This window comes from Scyliorhinus torazame, chromosome 6, assembly GCF_047496885.1.
Source record: "Scyliorhinus torazame isolate Kashiwa2021f chromosome 6, sScyTor2.1, whole genome shotgun sequence".
Lineage (NCBI taxonomy): Eukaryota > Metazoa > Chordata > Chondrichthyes > Carcharhiniformes > Scyliorhinidae > Scyliorhinus > Scyliorhinus torazame.
The window spans coordinates 70,673,461-70,685,529 of NC_092712.1; positions in this window are offsets into that span (position 1 = coordinate 70,673,461).

The window sequence follows — 12,069 nt, forward strand, 5'->3', positions numbered from 1 at the left end:
CATAGACAATCTTTCTAGTACATCTCAAGTATTAATTTTCAACCACATCCAATATGTCTACCATCTTCGCCCCAACCAAGAATTTGTAAACATCTGCTTTTTTAGTAAAAGTCGAAAATCCAATTATAATTTTCCATAAAGAATTTTGAAAGATACTTGAAGGAGGCAAATTTGTAGGGCCATGAGGAAACAGTATGAGACTGGAACTCATGGAATAGCTCTTCCAAAGAGCAGACACAGCCATGATGGCTGAATGACCTTCTTTTGTGGTGTATCGTGCTATCATTCTATCAGATATGGCATTGTCAATATGTTAGTTGTGAAAGAAGAAAAGAATTGCACTTATATCTTGGACTGAATTCTCCGCGGTCGGGGCTCTCCGTTGCGCCGGCAGCGCTCCCATGCCCGGGGATTTCCCGACGGCGTGGGGCTGTGTAGCCACCTGGGTTGGCCACTTCCCGACTTAAAATGGAGAACCGCAAAGACTGAAGGGAAATTCAGCCAACACAGGCAAAGACTAGCAAGTACAGAAATCATGTGTATTGAAACCTGTAAAAAAACAGACAGCACTGAAACCAGCAGCCATCTGCATAGTAATGAGCAATTCCAAGGCACAATTGCAACAGTTAAGGTGAATGAAGCCAAGCCAGACTCCTCGGTGCCAGCAGGAGCCAAGACAAAGGAAGGCCAATGGACATTTAGGGACCGCCCAGCAATCAGGGAACAACTCCAGTATTGGAGAAATCGATCCAAATGATCGGAACGCCTTCCCCGAAGGGCGGGAAGCCCCTGGGGAGTATAAAGTAAAGCCCCCAAGTTCAAATCGGTCTTCTTGGCAGGGTCACTCAGCAACTTGAATCAACCCGTGAGAGTGAACTGTCCAGTGGCCACGCCAACCAAGTAAGTCTCAAGTCAACGCTCGCTACGAGATAGGCGCTCCTAGCTACCAGTTCATACCAGCTTTTGAATCCAGCAGACTCAGGACCTGAACAAAAGGCCATTTGTTCCCCTGACCTGGTGGGCCAGTCCGAAGCTCAGTATAGGCCTTTTAGTGATAGGAATAGTCTAGAAAGTAGAGTTTATGCATGAGTAGTGATTTACTGTGTATAATAAATGTGTTTTGATTTGAATCTTACTAATTGGTGTGTTGAGTTATTGATCATTACTTGAACTTGAACCTCGTGGCGGTATCCTAAAGATACCTGGTGACTCTAGAGCAAAGGTTAAACAAACAGAGCAAATTACAAATTAAGAGCCAACCAAAAGTTAGCAACAGCTGCCCACAATGGGAAATCCCATTGGCCAGCTGGCGGGACGGAGAATCCCTCCATCAGCGGGGCGGGGGGGCGCTGTACCAGAAAACTGGATGGAGAATCCCGCTTCATACCTTTCACAACCTTAGGATGCCCCATGGTGCTTTAGCACCAGTCGAGTACTGTTAAGATGTATCCATTGGTGCAATGTCCAAACAAGCAGCAGCCGATTTGAACTCACCAGAAACAGAAACATGACAATGATCAGATAATCAGTGATGTTGTTTGAGCTGTATATACTGGTCACGACACTGCTCGTACAGTTATGAAGAATTTCACTGGTTGTTGATAAATCTATGGTGGGGGGAATAGCTCAGTACCCTGTTTCAACATGGCCTTTTCCTAATGCTGTGATTGTGTTGCCCATCCCAAGGAAGCATGGAAGGGGTGAATGCCAGAGCCCATTTGCTCTCTGTCACATTCTTTTATTTTGGTACAAGCGCAGGTTATGCAACCACCTGTTTGGAAAGTTTGATTGACCATCTCCCAGGTGATCATGTGAACAGGTGCACAGCGGAGTTCTGCCTCTTTGTGAGGCTGAAGCCCATAATTCAAGTGAACTGAGCTTTCATTCAGGGCGGTGTCATTTGATCCATGCTTCTGTAGAATGCAGCAATTGCAGCTCACAGTTTGTTAACTGTGTCTCACTTTCAGTATGAAGCCCAGCACTTGGAGACAGTTTTCAACAATCTGCTACTTACTGCAGAACAGCACACATCATAGCAGAAAGTAGGTTAGATTATATCAGCTGAAATTCAACTTGTTTTCAATTCCAAGAGATTGCCAGCAGCCACTGGAAAACATATGCTCTGAATTGAATGATATTCGGTCCCATATCAGAGTACAAGATTCATTCAAAAAATGTTTGGCATAGATAATGGATCCATCATGCAGATCAGAAGAGAAAAGATAAGCTTAAGTTTCAGGTTTTAGTTAGCCTGCCTTTTCTTTTTCCAGATTCTAATGGGCCTGGGTGTTCCTGGCTCGATCTTCCAGTTTTAATTTCAGATTTACAATGTTTGCAGTTATTTACTGCCTCACAATAAGAAGAACTTTCTTCTCTGTGGCCCATCTTTTGTAAATTAACAGTCCAAGGTGCTTCACAGTACCATCATTATGCATCAGGGTAACACCATTGGCTGGTGTAATGTCACATGTTACACAATACCGTCATCAGAGCGATCTGCGGGCTTTTGTGGAGTTCACCATTGTACGCTGTTTGAGCAGCATCGTGTAAATACGCCCCTTGAACTATTTTATACAAACTCGATGTGGGCCACCTCTGACTCTTTCTCTTTGCGGCTACAGCAAAGAACATAACAGGAGAGAAACTGGCGACGAGATCTGGGCTGTAAACAAACAACGGGAGAAAAACAACTCTCGATGCTGATTTTGTGAGGAAGAAAAAGAAGTGATCGATGAAGATCCAGGCCCATACACAATCGGGAGTGAGGTCAGGAGAGGTAGCGTCGACTTTCAAGGTGAAAACATCGTCTCAAGTAAATACTCGGACACCGTAAAGTTTGTAACAGGGAATCGGTGAATCATCCGATCGACCGCAACAGCCGCTAGTGCTGTGCTTTAGTAAAAGGGATTTTAAAACAAAAGTTATCAAACAACTGCGAGTTCCTAGGGGCTTACTTCAAATGGAGGATCAAAGTTTTCAATACATTTACTGTTGCAGTGAGCAGAGCTCCAGAGGCCACACATAAGACACTGAAATGTTCCGTGGAAACACAAGCCTACGGGGCTGCTGACTCTGCAAACTACCACCCAGGAATTGATGGCGGGGCACAAAAACAGCTAGTCAGCTTGTGCGATTGGAGTTTCTCTGCTTTAAACAGAGAAAATATTCTACAGAGAAGACAGGCTGAAGGCTGAGTAGCACATATCAGGGAGCTGCCACCCAAAAATGGCGAGAAGGAAAGGCGCCATGGATGCATTTAGTGAGGCAGAGGAGATATGGAACTCTTATGGGGATAGGTTCCAGTTGTTCCTGAAAGCCAATCAGACACCAGCAGACTTGCATACTGCGACCTTTCTCAGCTCAAGTGGGTGGAAAGCATTCATGCTCCTACAAATTTAATACGCTCAGCTAAACCGGGAGACAAGTCACATGATGAGTTAATTATAGAATTTACAGTGCAGAAGGAGGCCACTCGGCCCATTGAGTCTGCACCGGCTCTTTTTGAAAGAGCACCCTACCCAAGCCCACACCTCCACCCCATCCCAACAACCCAGCAACCCCATCCAACACTAAGGGCAATTTTGGACACTAAGGGCAATTTAGCATGGCCAATCCACCTAACCTGCACATCTTTGGATTGTGGGAGGAAACCGAGCACCCGGAGGAAACCCACGCACACATGGGGAGAACGTGCAGACTCTGCACAGACAGTGACCCAGCAGGGAATCAAACCTGGGACCCTGGAGCTGTGAAGAAATTGTGCTATCCACTATGCTACAGTGCTGCCCTAATGACTGTCTTGGAAGAACATTTCCCTCCCCGTCCATTATTAGTAGCTGAAAGATTCCACTTTCATCGACATACACTGGAGGAAGGGGAAAACATTTCACAACTTGGTGCATCACTGTGGAAGCTAACAAATTTGGCCAGACTTTGGATGATACACTTCACAGCCGATTAGTCTATCCTCAGGAATGGAGCCATCCAGAGGAAATTGATGACTGAAGGTGCATTAACCCTAAGGTTTGCTATAGGAATCGCAACGTCTATTGGACTTGCTGCGAGAGAAGCTTTGCTGATTGGAGTTTGAGCTGAAGTCCATAAGATGGAGCCTGTGAGAAGCAGATCCATGTCCTCGGCCGCAGAAAAATACTTTTCACTGTACTTCGGTACATATGACAATAAATCAAATCAAATCAATTCATCACTGCAACCAAGTGGGCTATATGGCTGGAGATTATTGGAACAAGAAGAACAAATGCAAAAATTGTGCTAAAGTTGGTCACATTGCCACGGCATGTTGGTCACGCCAACCTTCATCAGCACAAAGGAAGTGTACCAAGAAAAATACTGCATAGTCTACAGGGCGGGTTTACAAGTTAAGTGATCCAACTGAAAACTCACCAAGTGTCAAAGTGTCAAGTTAGCTTAAGGAATTTAAGCTTGGTGTTCAGAAATACAAGGAGCCGAGCAACAATTTAGGGTCTCTCCAAAATTAAATTGAAACATTATTAAGATGGAAGTGGATACGGGTGCTGAAGTAGCACTTATATCTGAATTGATGTACTGTCAGAAAATTGAAGTATTTGCCATTGCAATCATATGATGTGGTCTTGAGGACATATATCGAGGAGGTCATGCTGCTGTAGGGTTTCATCAAGGTGACTGTCGAAGTTAATGAGCAGAAGTGGAGTTGTCTCTTCCCATTGTTCAAGGAAACTTTCAAACATTGTTTGGAAGATCTTGGTTGAGGAAGATTAAGCTAAACTGGGCCGTCGTAAACAAACTTGTTGATTCTACAAATGATCTGAAACCACTTCTGAGAAAGTATGAGAAAGAGTCCATGACTGGGGTCAAAGTGAAATTGAAGATAAAGACAGACAGCATGCCTACATGTTTGAAAGAGCGTACCATACCCCTTGCTATTTGACTGAAAGTGGAAGAAGAACTCAAGAGGTTACTGAAGACAGGAATCATTGAGCCTGTTACCACCAGCGATTGGGCAACCCCTATCATCCCAGCCTTAAAGAAGGATGGTTCAGTCCGAATATGGGGGATTTCAAAGCAACTATCAATCCTGTATTATGTGCTGATCAGCAACCTCTACCACTTATCGAAGATCTTTTAGCAGACCTCTCAGGCAGTCATAAATTTAGCAAAATTGAAGCCTATCTGCAAATGAACATAGCTATTGCGTCCCAACTGGTACTGACCACAGTAACACACAAGGGGCTGTTTCGGTATTGGAGGCTTCTGTTCGAGATGACATCACCACCAGCTCTCTTCCAATGATCTATGGTGTCGTGTTGGGTGTTCCGATGCACAAATGATCCAACACGGCTGTAGATGGTACAACTCTGTTTTATTGTCTTAAACAATGACAACTACTAACTGCTGGCTTAGGTTCATGCCTTACAAGCTAATCTGTGGACCCAGCCCTATCACTATCTTGTTGAGGCACTCAGCACATGGTGTATGTCTGAGTGGCACGCTGTGAGCTCTGTGCTCTGAGCTATCTCCTGGTAGAATGAGCGGGAACTGTGGTGTTCCCTGTTTTATAGTGCGTGTGCTCTCACTGGTGATTGGCTGCGATGTTGTGTGTGTGTTGGTTGGTCCAACTACCTTTCCATCAGTGTGTGTGTGGTTGCACCACGATATGCTGATGTGGATATCATGACATTATGGATCAGATCTTGAGTGGGCTATTGGGTGTGCAATGCTACAAGGATAACATTTTGATTACAGATTAGAGCACGTAAAGAACTTAGAAGCTACTCTTGCAAAGATGCAACTACATAATCTCAAGGTCAAGAAAGGGAAGTGCAAATTTTAAAAATCTTTCATTCACTATCTTGGACACATCGGGCTGGATTCTCCGTTCTGGAGACTAAGTCCCCACGCCGGCGTGAGAACGGTGGTGTTTTACGTCAGAAAAACTGGAGCAAAATGGCCACCGATTCTCTGCTTGCCCCGGATCACCCCCCCCCCCCCCGCCCCCCACAGTGCCTCCAGCTCGGAATAATGCTCTCCCCTGCCCGTGGATCGGCCCTCCCTGACTGTGGTGGAGCTGGACTGAGTCCACAGCCGCCACGCTGATTTCCCGACGGATGAGACCGTGAGAGTCCAACGCTGTCGGGAACTTGGCCTGTCGGGGACGGAGCATCGCGGGGCGGGCCTCAGGCAATGGCCCGAGACCGTGGATACGGCATGCAGCATACTCCTTAATACTCCACTTTTCAGGGGGTGGAGCATCATGAAAGCGGCACCGCCCCCGATTTCCTCGGCATTGGGGATTTGCCGCCCCGTCCCCGGCGATTTCGGCATTGGGATCGGAAAATCCAGCCCATCATCAGCCAAGATGGTCTGTACAAAGAACCTAAGAAGATGTTGAAGATGTTGGAGATCCTGTATGCTTCACATCATTGAGGATGTGGATATTTGTGGAGCCTCCTTCGTCAGTGAGTTGTTTAATTGACCACCACCAGTACCTTCCAAACCCACGACCACTACCATTTAAAAGGACAAGAGCATCAGATAGCAGCATGGTAGCATTGTGGATAGTACAATTGCTTCACAGCTCCAGGATCCCAGGTTCGATTCCGGCTTGGGTCACTGTCTGTGTGGAGTCTGCACGTCCTCCTCGTGTGTGCGTGGGTTTCCTCCGGGTGCTCCGGTTTCCTCCCACAGTCCAAAGATGTGCAGGTTAGGTGGATTGGCCATGATAAATTGCCCTTAGTGTCCAAAATTGCCCTTAGTGTTGGGTGGGGTTACTGGGTTATGGGGATAGGGTGGAGGTGTTGACCTTGGGTAGGGTGCTCTTTCCAAGAGCCTGTGCAGACTCGATGGGCCGAATGGTCTCCTTCTGCACTGTAAATTCTATGAATTATAAGATACCTGAGAACCCCATCACCTGGAGGTTCCCTCCAAGTCACTCATCACCCTGATTTGGAAATATATCGCCGTTCCTTCACTGTCGCTGGGGCAACATACTGGATCTCCCTCCCTAACAGCACATTGGGTGGTTCAAGAAGGCAACTCACCACCACTTTCTGAAGGACAACAAGAATGGCCAATAAACTGTACTAACCATCAATGCCCACATCCCATAAATTAATTTAACAAAACATATGTTTTTGGTCATGGTTGGCATACATTCAAAATGGCCGGAGGTTGCCATCATGAAATTGACAACTATGGAACAAACCGTAGAAGGCTTGACGAGGTATTTGCAAGATTCGGGTGACATGAACAACTTGTGAGCGAAAACAGTATTCAGTTCACATCAGCCAAATTCGAGGACTACCTGAAGGTGTGTGGCGTCTGCCATATCAAATCTGCCCCCGACCACTCAGCCACCAATGGCTGATCTGAACATTTTGTACAATCGTGCAAGCATGCAGTGAAGGTTTTGAGGGCTAAAGGTTCGCTACCTAAACACGTCAATAACTTTCGAATAACATACAGAAACACTGCACATTCAACAACACAAAGCTCACCAGATGTTAAAAAAGAAACTACACGTACAGTTCGACTTTTGTTTCCCCAGTCAACTTCAGAGATAGTCAGGCAACAACATCAAATGCAAGTGGCTCGAAGGGACAACATTCTAAAAGCAGAGTCTTTGACCACGGGAAATGTGTTTTGCGAGAAATTACTTTCATGCGAAAAATGGATTCCAGCAATTGTATTGGACAAAAGGGGTTCAATTTCATATGTTGTGCAACCTATGAATGAATTTGGCATTGGCATGTTGTGAGAGTACAGAATCTGTACCAGATGCTTTCACCATAGAGAATATAGACAGTAGTATGCCAGACTTGAGGATTACAACTGCCGAAGCTCCGGAATCTGTGACGACAGAATCATCCACACAATCAGAGGCATTTTCTGAGTTGGTTTTGTCAGATGTAGGTCTTAAGAAACCTTTGAATGGAGAAGTGTGAAGTAGAGATCAGAGAGGGATGGGAAGGTTGGAGGGTTTGAGGGTAATTCCAGTACCTAGGGCCTAGGCAGCTGAAGGCATGGTTGCTAGATGTCAAGAAATTAACAGAGGGATGAAAAAGAGGACTGAATTAAAGGAGGGTGGAGATCTCGGAGGGCTGCTTCCAGGTCCACAAGGCCAGTGGGTGGGTGGAGGTAATGATGGTCAGTAGCTGCAACACCAAATTGACACTCTCTCTCATCCCTCGCAGTATACTGATTGATATCGGAATGAAGCCAGTGGAGCTGGCCCATCCTACTAATAACTGCACTGGAAAAGCACAGACTCCAAAAGGAACGTGCGGTGGCACCGAGGGAAGATCCTGCAGAGATAGACCAGGGGACCACTGCGCAGGCTCAGGGATTGGAGGCTGCTCCAGCAATGCAGGGGACTCAAAGGCACCGAAGGAGACCAAGGGTCTACAAGACTTGTGTGTCCTTCATGGCGATGTGGGACAACATCCGTCATTGAAGAATCCGCCTGCCTCATGATGGCGACTGTGTGGCACCTGTGCCACGTCCTTGCCATCTTGGTGCCAATTGGTGGCAGAGGACACCCGTTCCCTGTGGCCGTGAAAGTCATGGCAGCCCTAAACCTCAATGCAACAGCTCCACAGGTGATTTGTATGGAGTATCTATAAGACCATTTGGTGAGGTGACGGTGCACTTTATGCAAGGGTCTGGAATATATACGTTCTGACCTGGACCAGGGGCAGCAGTGTGAGAGGGTTATAGTCTGCCACTGGTGCAGGGGCTAGTGGACTGCACCCATGTCACTGTGCCTCGTGGCACCGGGTTGACCCATCATAAACCGGAAGGGGTTCGAGACCTTCAATGTACAGCTGCCGTTTGACCATCAGATGCACCTCCTGCATGTATGTGCCTGTTTTACAGGGAGCGTGCATGACAGCTACATCATCGAGCAGTTGCAGATTCCTGGAATCGTCGGGGGACACCACAGGCTGCAGGGATAGTTCGCTGAGGACAAGGGTTATCCCCTCAGGTCATGGCTGATGATGCCAATGCAGAGGCCACAGACCGCTGCGGATGCCAGGTAAAATGAGGCTCACAGTGCGACCTGATCTGTCATTGAACATTGCATTGGCCTGTTAGAGATGCAGTTCCACAGGTCCCTCGACAGGTCCGGAGGGGCCCTTCAATATAACCCCCAGAGGGTCCCCCACATACTCATGGTCTGCTAGTATCCACAGCAACCTGGTCTGGAGCGAGCGTCCTGAGGATGACCTCAAGGAGCAGCACGTGCCCTCTGACAAGGAGGATGTGCACAAGGACTTTGAACATGTACCCACTGAGGATCCAGAGTTGGAGATGACGATATGCATGGGCAGGAGGCTACAGATGCCTTTTACGCCTCCCATTTCATGGAGGTGGATGAGCTCCCTGTCCGACAGCGGGATCCTCCAAGGACATTGTGACCCTCTGCAACCAGGGGAAGATGGTGGCTAAAATACCGAACATCAGGGTGCCGGGGCAAAGCAGGCCTTGAGCGCCAGCTGCCCGGTCAATGCAGGAGGGTAATGATGACTTAAACTGAGGAATGATCTGTGATGCTCCTCAGCTACTGTTTATGTCTGACTGCTGTCTGTTTGCTGGCAGCTCGCTGACTCGACTGCTCATGCCTGAGTGACATTCTGCCCTACATTCCTTTGTCCTTTTGCCCAGAGTGGGATTAGGGGAGAGGGTTTTGGGTTCATTGAATCATGCCTGACTCCTATCATTGCGAATGAAACATTGGCACTGAGAGGGACTAACCATGTGGCGGGCATGGAAGGTCAGTGAGAACAACTTAGTCCCGATGGCGAGAAGCACCATGCCACTGGGAGGAGGGTTAATGATTCTGAAACGTCAAGGAGATGATCAATAATTATATTTAATTCAGAGACATTTTCATTTACAAGTTACACTGCCATCTCAACTACCTGTGCCGAATTTCACCTGTGCCCACGTTGTGCCCCTACAATTCCTTACACTTGCGTACCCTCCCACTACATCGTGGTGTGTCCCCAGGATGCACATCAGAGGTGGAGGCGGCCTGCTGTCTTTTATGCCTTGTTGCCTGAAATGCCCTTGGCGGGCATCCTCTGGGGGCCCAGGACCTGGGGGCCTCGGCCTACTTTCAGGTGGCACTTGTGCTGTTGTGTCATCCTGTTCTGTTCAAATTGGCTGGTCACTCCCAGGGTCTTTTTCGTAGAAAGCTCCGTGATGTGCTCCAACAAATCTTCCTCCCATTGGGTGCTCGCGGGCCCCTGGGTTACTCTATGGGACGGAGGGACAGCTGGAGCGAGCTCCAGGAACCTCAATGTCATCTGGCCCTGTCAGCCCTGACGACCTGCTATTGTCTGAACTAAACAGTTGAAGCCATCAGCCATAGTCTTCAGGGCCTAAGCAATGCTTCGGAGCTTGCCCGTCATGGATCTGAACTCTTGCCCAAGGCTTTCCAATATGGACATCTTTCTTGCAGTATTGGCCTGGGTGCCACGCATTGCCGGCACCAACTAACATGACAGAAGGCTGCGGAACCCCTCCATTCAGCCGTGCAGTCACAGGAGAGTCAATGAAACCTCTCCTCAAATGCAGTGAACCAGCCAAACGTCCACTGCCTTCAGTGGGATTGGAAGATCCCGCTGGCATGAGGGCGGGAAAATCCAACCCGTGCCATCTAACGTCATGTTTCTGGATGATGTTGCTGTGTGGCAGCATACAGGTGAGAAATAGGGAGGGAGCGAGGATAAATTCTTTGAGGACTCTAGAGGTAAGAAAGACCCGTTTGGAAGGAAAATCCATTGGAGCTGGATCTCTGCCTTTAATTCATGAGATTAGAGTAGAATCAGATGAATGCATTCCCATCTCGCTGGTAAGTATGTAAAGTCGCCATAGTCCCAGATGACCGTCGGCTGCTTTCCCCTTTGACAGGGAGAGCTGACTGGTGACGATTTAACCTGAGGGTCACCACACTTGAGGGTCACAAACTTTACCAAGATGGCGCCGGAGCGAGGCGATTCTCTGCGAGCTCTCCCAAACAGATCCACTTTTTACTTAACTTATACTCGTTCTAATCTTTTAAAAATTAATTCTAAAACTCCCTATTATGTATTTTCTTTTATTCCCTTTTCTTCTCATGTACTTAATGATCTGTTGAGCTGCTCGCAGAAAAATACTTTTCACTGTACCTCGGTACACGTGACAATAAACAAATCCAATCCAATTCAGGTAAGGGGCAAGGTTGAGAATAACCTCCGTTGGTACGGCTGCTTGATGGTGGAGAGGCAGTGGATGATGATGGTGCAGTCAACTGCGCGAATGGCTACAGGCAGGGCAAGAAGAATGAGGAGGGAATACTTACCATGGCCACAGAAAATGTAATTTGTCCAGTGCTGTGACAGCAGTGGAAACTTGACGGGAGGGATACAAACATGCTGGAAAGATGGGAATGGATTTGAAACACAACACATTCAAGGACTTTGGAGGGGGTAGGGAGTTTGGCGATGGGGAAGGGACTTTCAAGGACAGAAAATCAATGGAGGGTAACTTGCAAAGGTGTGATAATGGCAGGTTTGGAGGGGAAGGGGAATAATACCTGAGGTGAGTGAACCATTGAAATATTAACTGACATGTGCTCCAGGAAAAAAACTATAACAGAATCAGAAGGCTGTGGATTCATGGACCAATCCAAAGACTAGGTGACTACTTCAGAGCAATACAGAGGGAATGTTGCACTCTCGAAGGTGTCTTCCTTTGGACCAAATATTAAGCCAAAAGACCTCTACTGTTTCTTGTGGATGTAAAATATTCCACGGCACAAGATCGGTTGTGGGTGAGGGAAGGATTTCCCCAGTGTCCTGACCAATATGTACTCATCATATCCCTAAAAAACGATGGTCTGATCTGTCATGATATTCAAACACATATGTGGAAAGCACGATATAAAGAACGGTCTTTTCTTCTTTCATGACAGAGGCATCCGTGGAAGGAATTCATACAGTTAATAGAAATCATTTGAAAAATTGATTAAGTAGCAAAGTGAAAAGGAAGGGTAGTGGAAGTAGATAGATTACACTTATACATCAT